The following is an 8,165-nucleotide window of genomic DNA, read 5'->3' on the forward strand; positions in this document are numbered from 1 at the left end:
CTGAACCCTTACTGGTTCGCTGCGATACACCTGCTGAACTTACGGGCGCGCGGTATAGACCAGACATTCCTACCTGACCCTCCAGGCTAGGCCCGGTATCCCTACCTATTGCTCTGCGGTAGGCCTGGCCCCTTACCCGACAATCTGGGGTAGTACCGTTACACCCACTGGTACTCCGCGGTAGTTTTGCTATACCCACCGGTACTCCTGGATTGTACCGGAACTCTTACTGGTGCGCCGGGGTACACCTGCTGATCCTACGGGCGTCCCGCTTTACGCCCACCCTTCCTACCTGAACCGCTAGAGTAGGCCCGGTATACGTACCCGATGTTTCGAGGTAGAACCGGTTCCCCCACCAGTACTCTGGGGTTGGAACGGAACCCTTTGTGATGCGCCAGAGAACACCAGCTGTCCCTTCCTGCGCGCTGGACTAGACCCGGCCTCCCTACCGGACCCCACAGGTTAGACCCGGTATCCCTACCTGATGCTCCGCATTAGGCTTGGCACCCATACCCGATATTCTGGGGTAGTAGAGGTACCCCCACCGTTACTCTGCGGTAGTATTGGTACACCCACCGGTACTCCGAGGTAGTACGTGAACCCTTACTGGTTCACTGGGTTACTCCTGCTGCCTTCACGGGTGCGCGGTGTAGACCAGACATTCCTACCTGACCCTCCGTGTTAGGCCCGGTATCCCTACCTGATGCTCCGTTGTTGGCCTGGCACCCCTACCTGATATTCTGGGGTAGTACCGGTACCCCCACCGGTACTCTGCAGTAGTATCGGTACACCCACCGGTACTCCAGGGTAGTACCTGAACCCTTACTGGTACGCTGCAGTACACCTGCTGAACTTACGGGCGCGCGGTATAGACCAGACATTCCTACCTAACCCTCCAGGCTAGGCCCGGTATCCCTACCTGATGCTCTGCGGTAGGCCTGGCCCCCTACCCGACAATCTGGGCTAGTACCGGTACACCCACTGGTACTCCTCGGTAGATTTGCTATACCCACCGGTACTCCTGGATTGTACCGGAACACTTACTGGTGCGCCGGGGTACACCTGCTGATCCTACGGGCGCGCCGCTTTACGCCCACCCTTCCTACCTGACCCTCCGGAGTAGGCGCGGTATACGTACCCGATGTTTCGAGGTAGAACCGGTTCCCCCACCAGTACTCTGGGGTTGGAACGGAACCCTTTGTGATGCGCCAGAGAACACCAGCTGTCCCTTCGTGCGCGCTGGACTAGACCCGGCCTCCCTACCGGACCCCACAGGTTAGACCCGGTATCCCTACCTGATGCTCCGCATTAGGCTTGGCACCCATACCGGATGTTCTGGGGTAGTAGCGGTACCCCCACCGTTACTCTGCGGTAGTATCGGTACACCCACCGTTACTCCGGGGTAGTACGTGAACCCTTACTGGTTCACTGGGGTACACATGATGACGTTACTGGCGCGCGGTGTAGACCAGACATTCCTAGCTGACCCTCCGTGTTAGGCCCGGTATCCCTACCTGATGCTCCGTTGTTGGCCTGGCACCCATACCTGATATTCTGGGGTAGTACCGGTACCCCCACCGTTACTCTGCGGTAGTATCGGTACACCCACCGGTACTCCGAGGTAGTACGTGAACCCTTACTGGTTCACTGGGTTACTCCTGCTGACTTTACGGGTGCGCGGTGTAGACCAGACATTCCTACCTGACCCTCCGTGTTAGGCCTTGTATCCCTACCTGATGCTCCGTTGTTGGCCTGGCACCCATACCTGATATTCTGGGGTAGTACCGGTACCTCCACCGGTACTCTGCAGTATTATCGGTACACCCACCGGTACTCCAGGGTAGTACCTGAACCCTTACTGGTTCGCTGCAGTACACCTGCTGAACTTACGGGCGCGCGGTATAGACCAGACATTCCTACCTAACCCTCCAGGCTAGGCCCGGTATCCCTACCTATTGCTCTGCGGTAGGCCTGGCCCCCTACCCGACAATCTGGGGTAGTACCGGTACACCCACTGGTACTCCGCGGTAGTTTTGCTATACCCACCGGTACTCCTGGATTTTACCGGAACACTTACTGGTGCGCCGGGGTACACCTGCTGATCCTACGGGCGCGCCGCTTTACGCCCACCCTTCCTACCTGACCCTCCGGAGTAGGCGCGGTATACGTACCCGATGTTTCGAGGTAGAACCCGTTCCCCCACCAGTACTCTGGGGTTGGAACGGAACCCTTTGTGATGCGCCAGAGAACACCAGCTGTCCCTTCGTGCGCGCTGGACTAGACCCGGCCTCCCTACCGGACCCCACAGGTTAGACCCGGTATCCCTACCTGATGCTCTGCATTAGGCTTGGCACCCATAACCGATCTTCTGGGGTAGTAGCGGTACCCCCACCGTTACTCTGCGGTAGTATCGGTACACCCACCGAACTCTGAGGTAGTGCGTGAACCCTTACTGGTTCACTGGGTTACTCCTGCTGACTTTACGGGTGCGCGGTGTAGACCAGACATTCCTAGCTGACCCTCCGTGTTAGGCCCGGTATCCCTACCTGATGCTCCGTTGTTGGCCTGGCACCCCTACCTGATATTCTGGGGTAGTACCGGTACCCCCACCGGTACTCTGCAGTAGTATCGGTACACCCACCGGTACTCCAGGGTAGTACCTGAACCCTTACTGGTTCGCTGGGGTACACCTGCTGAACTTACGGGCGCGCGGTATAGACCAGATATTCCTACCTGACCCTCCAGGCTAGGCCCGGTATCCCTACCTGATGCTCTGCGGTAGGCCTGGCCCCCTACCCGACAATCTGGGGTAGTACCGGTACACCCACTGGTACTCTGCGGTAGTTTTGCTATACCCACCGGTACTCCTGGATTTTACCGGAACACTTACTGGTGCGCCGGGGTACACCTGCTGACCCTACGGGCGCGCCGCTTTACGCCCACCCTTCCTACCTGACCCGCTAGAGTAGGCCCGGTATACGTACCCGATGTTTCGAGGTAGAACCGGTTCCCCCACCAGTACTCTGGGGTTGGAACGGAACCCTTTGTGATGCGCCAGAGAACACCAGCTGTCCCTTCGTGCGCGCTGGACTAGACCCGGCCTCCCTACCGGACCCCAGAGGTTAGACCCGGTATCCCTACCTGATGCTCCGCATTAGGCTTGGCACCCATACCGGATGTTCTGGGGTAGTAGCGGTACCCCCACCGTTACTCTGCGGTAGTATCGGTACACCCACCGTTACTCCGGGGTAGTACGTGAACCCTTACTGGTTCACTGGGGTACACATGATGACGTTACGGGTGCGCGGTGTAGACCAGACATTCCTAGCTGACCCTCCGTGTTAGGCCCGGTATCCCTACCTGATGCTCCGTTGTTGGCCTGGCACCCATACCTGATATTCTGGGGTAGTACCGGTACCCCCACCGTTACTCTGCGGTAGTATCGGTACACCCACCGGTACTCCAGGGTAGTACCTGAACCCTTACTGGTACGCTGCAGTACACCTGCTGAACTTACGGGCGCGCGGTATAGACCAGACATTCCTACCTGACCCTCCAGGCTAGGCCCGGTATCCCTACCTGATGCTCTGCGGTAGGCCTGGCCCCCTACCCGACAATCTGGGGTAGTACCGGTACACCCACTGGTACTCCGCGGTAGTTTTGCTATACCCACCGGTACTCCTGGATTTTACCGGAACACTTACTGGTGCGCCGGGGTACACCTGCTGATCCTACGGGCGCGCTGCTTTACGCCCACCCTTCCTACCTGACCCTCCGGAGTAGGCGCGGTATACGTACCCGATGTTTCGAGGTAGAACCCGTTCCCCCACCAGTACTCTGGGGTTGGAACGGAACCCTTTGTGATGCGCCAGAGAACACCAGCTGTCCCTTCGTGCGCGCTGGACTAGACCCGGCCTCCCTACCGGACCCCACAGGTTAGACCCGGTATCCCTACCTGATGCTCTGCATTAGGCTTGGCACCCATAACCGATCTTCTGGGGTAGTAGCGGTACCCCCACCGTTACTCTGCGGTAGTATCGGTACACCCACCGAACTCTGAGGTAGTGCGTGAACCCTTACTGGTTCACTGGGTTACTCCTGCTGACTTTACGGGTGCGCGGTGTAGACCAGACATTCCTAGCTGACCCTCCGTGTTAGGCCCGGTATCCCTACCTGATGCTCCGTTGTTGGCCTGGCACCCATACCTGATATTCTGGGGTAGTACCGGTACCCCCACCGTTACTCTGCGGTAGTATCGGTACACCCACCGGTACTCCAGGGTAGTACCTGAACCCTTACTGGTACGCTGCAGTACACCTGCTGAACTTACGGGCGCGCGGTATAGACCAGACATTCCTACCTGACCCTCCAGGCTAGGCCCGGTATCCCTACCTGATGCTCTGCGGTAGGCCTGGCCCCCTACCCGACAATCTGGGGTAGTACCGGTACACCCACAGGTACTCCACGGTACATTTGCTATACCCACCGGTACTCCTGGATTTTACCGGAACACTTACTGGTGCGCCGGGGTACACCTGCTGATCCTACGGGCGCCCCGCTTTACGCCCACCCTTCCTACCTGACCCGCTAGAGTAGGCCCGGTATACGTACCCGATGTTTCGAGGTAGAACCGTTTCCCCCACCAGTACTCTGGGGTTGGAACGGAACCCTTTGTGATGCGCCAGAGAACACCAGCTGTCCCTTCGTGCGCGCTGGACTAGACCCGGCCTCCCTACCGGACCCCAGAGGTTAGACCCGGTATCCCTACCTGATGCTCCGCATTAGGCTTGGCACCCATACCGGATGTTCTGGGGTAGTAGCGGTACCCCCACCGTTACTCTGCGGTAGTATCGGTACACCCACCGTTACTCCGGGGTAGTACGTGAACCCTTACTGGTTCACTGGGGTACACATGATGACGTTACTGGCGCGCGGTGTAGACCAGACATTCCTAGCTGACCCTCCGTGTTAGGCCCGGTATCCCTACCTGATGCTCCGTTGTTGGCCTGGCACCCATACCTGATATTCTGGGGTAGTACCGGTACCCCCACCGGTACTCTGCAGTAGTATCGGAAAACCCACCGGTACTCCAGGGTAGTACCTGAACCCTTACTGGTACGCTGCAGTACACCTGCTGAACTTACGGGCGCGCGGTATAGACCAGACATTCCTACCTAACCCTCCAGGCTAGGCCCGGTATCCCTACCTGATGCTCTGCGGTAGGCCTGGCCCCCTACCCGACAATCTGGGCTAGTACCGGTACACCCACTGGTACTCCGCGGTAGTTTTGCTATACCCACCGGTACTCCTGGATTGTACCGGAACACTTACTGGTGCGCCGGCGTACACCTGCTGATCCTACGGGCGCCCCGCTTTACGCCCACCCTTCCTACCTGACCCGCCAGAGTAGGCCCGGTATACGTACCCGATGTTTCGATGTAGAACCGGTTCCCCCACCAGTACTCTGGGGTTGGAACGGAACCCTTTGTGATGCGCCAGAGAACACCAGCTGTCCCTTCGTGCGCGCTGGACTAGACCCGGCCTCCCTACCGGACCCCAGAGGTTAGACCCGGTATCCCTACCTGATGCTCCGCATTAGGCTTGGCACCCATACCGGATGTTCTGGGGTAGTAGCGGTACCCCCACCGTTACTCTGCGGTAGTATCGGTACACCCACCGTTACTCCGGGGTAGTACGTGAACCCTTACTGGTTCACTGGGGTACACATGATGACGTTACTGGCGCGCGGTGTAGACCAGACATTCCTAGCTGACCCTCCGTGTTAGGCCCGGTATCCCTACCTGATGCTCCGTTGTTGGCCTGGCACCCATACCTGATATTCTGGGGTAGTACCGGTACCCCCACCGTTACTCTGCGGTAGTATCGGTACACCCACCGGTACTCCGAGGTAGTGCGTGAACCCTTACTGGTTCACTGGGTTACTCCTGCTGACTTTACGGGTGCGCGGTGTAGACCAGACATTCCTACCTGACCCTCCGTGTTAGGCCCGGTATCCCTACCTGATGCTCCGTTGTTGGCCTGGCACCCCTACCCGATATGCTGGGGTAGTACCGGTACCCCCACCGGTACTCTGCAGTAGTATTGGTACACCCACCGGTACTCCAGGGTAGTACCTGAACCCTTACTGGTTCGCTGCAGTACACCTGCTAAACTTACGGGCGCGCGGTATAGACCAGACATTCCTACCTGACCCTCCAGGCTAGGCCCGGTATCCCTACCTGATGCTCTGCGGTAGGCCTGGCCCCCTACCCGACAATCTGGGCTAGTACCGGTACACCCACTGGTACTCCGCGGTAGTTTTGCTATACCAACCGGTACTCCTGGATTGTACCGGAACACTTACTGGTGCGCCGGGGTACACCTGCTGATCCTACGGGCGCCCCGCTTTACGCCCACCCTTCCTACCTGACCGCCAGAGTAGGCCCGGTATACGTACCCGATGTTTCGAGGTAGAACCGTTTCCCCCACCGGTACTCTGGGGTTGGAACAGAACCCTTTGTGATGCGCCAGAGAACACCAGCTGTCCCTTCGTGCGCGCTGGACTAGACCCGGCCTCCCTACCGGACCCCACAGGTTAGACCCGGTATCCCTACCTGATGCTCCGCATTAGGCTTGGCACCCATACCCGATGTTCTGGGGTAGTAGCGGTACCCCCACAGTTACTCTGCGGTAGTATCGGTACACCCACCGGTACTCCGAGGTAGTACGTGAACCCTTACTGGTTCACTGGGGTACACCTGCTGACATTACTAGCGCGCGGTGTAGACCAGACATTCCTAGCTGACCCTCCGTGTTAGGCCCGGTATCCCTACCTGATGCTCCGTTGTTGGCCTGGCACCCCTACCCGATATGCTGGGGTAGTAGCGGTACCCCCACCGGTAATCTGCAGCAGTATCGGTACACCCACCGGTACTCCAGGGTAGTACCTGAACCCTTACTGGTTCGCTGCGGTACACCTGCTGAACTTACGGGCGCGCGGTATAGACCAGACATTCCTACCTGACCCTCCAGGCTAGGCCCGGTATCCCTACCTGATGCTCCGTTGTTGGCCTGGCACCCATACCTGATATTCTGGGGTAGTACCGGTACCTCCACCGGTACTCTGCAGTATTATCGGTACACCCACCGGTACTCCAGGGTAGTACCTGAACCCTTACTGGTTCGCTGCAGTACACCTGCTGAACTTACGGGCGCGCGGTATAGACCAGACATTCCTACCTGACCCTCCAGGCTAGGCCCGGTATCCCTACCTGATGCTCTGCGGTAGGCCTGGCCCCCTACCCGACAATCTGGGTTAGTACCTGTACACCCACTGGTACTCCGCGGTAGTTTTGCTATACCCACCGGTACTCCTGGATTGTACCGGAACACTTACTGGTGCGCCGGGGTACACCTGCTGACCCTACGGGCGCGCCGCTTTACGCCCACCCTTCCTACCTGACCCGCCGGGGTAGGACCGGTATCCCTACCCGATGTTTCGATGTAGAACCGGTTCCCCCACCAGTACTCTGGGGTTGGAACGGAACCCTTTGTGATGTGCCAGAGAACACCAGCTGTCCCTTCGTGTGCGCTGGACTAGACCCGGCCTCCCTACCGGACCCCACAGGTTAGACCCGGTATCCCTACCTGATGCTCCGCATTAGGCTTGGCACCCATACCCGATGTTCTGGGGTAGTAGCGGTACTCCCACCGTTACTCTGCGGTAGTATCGGTACACCCACCGGTACTCCGCGGTAGTCCGTGAACCCTTACTGTTTCACTGGGGTACACATGATGACGTTACTGGCGCGCGGTGTAGACCAGACATTCCTAGCTGACCCTCTGTGTTAGGCCTTGTATCCCTACCTGATGCTCCGTTGTTGGCCTGGCACCCATACCTGATATTCTGGGGTAGTACCGGTACCTCCACCGGTACTCTGCAGTATTATCGGTACACCCACCGGTACTCCAGGGTAGTACCTGAACCCTTACTGGTTCGCTGCAGTACACCTGCTGAACTTACGGGCGCGCGGTATAGACCAGACATTCCTACCTGACCCTCCAGGCTAGGCCCGGTATCCCTACCTATTGCTCTGCGGTAGGCCTGGCCCCCTACCCGACAATCTGGGGTAGTACCGGTACACCCACTGGTACTCCGCGGTAGT

This window comes from Accipiter gentilis, unplaced genomic scaffold (assembly GCF_929443795.1).
Source record: "Accipiter gentilis unplaced genomic scaffold, bAccGen1.1, whole genome shotgun sequence".
NCBI classification, from domain to species: Eukaryota; Metazoa; Chordata; class Aves; order Accipitriformes; family Accipitridae; genus Astur; species Astur gentilis.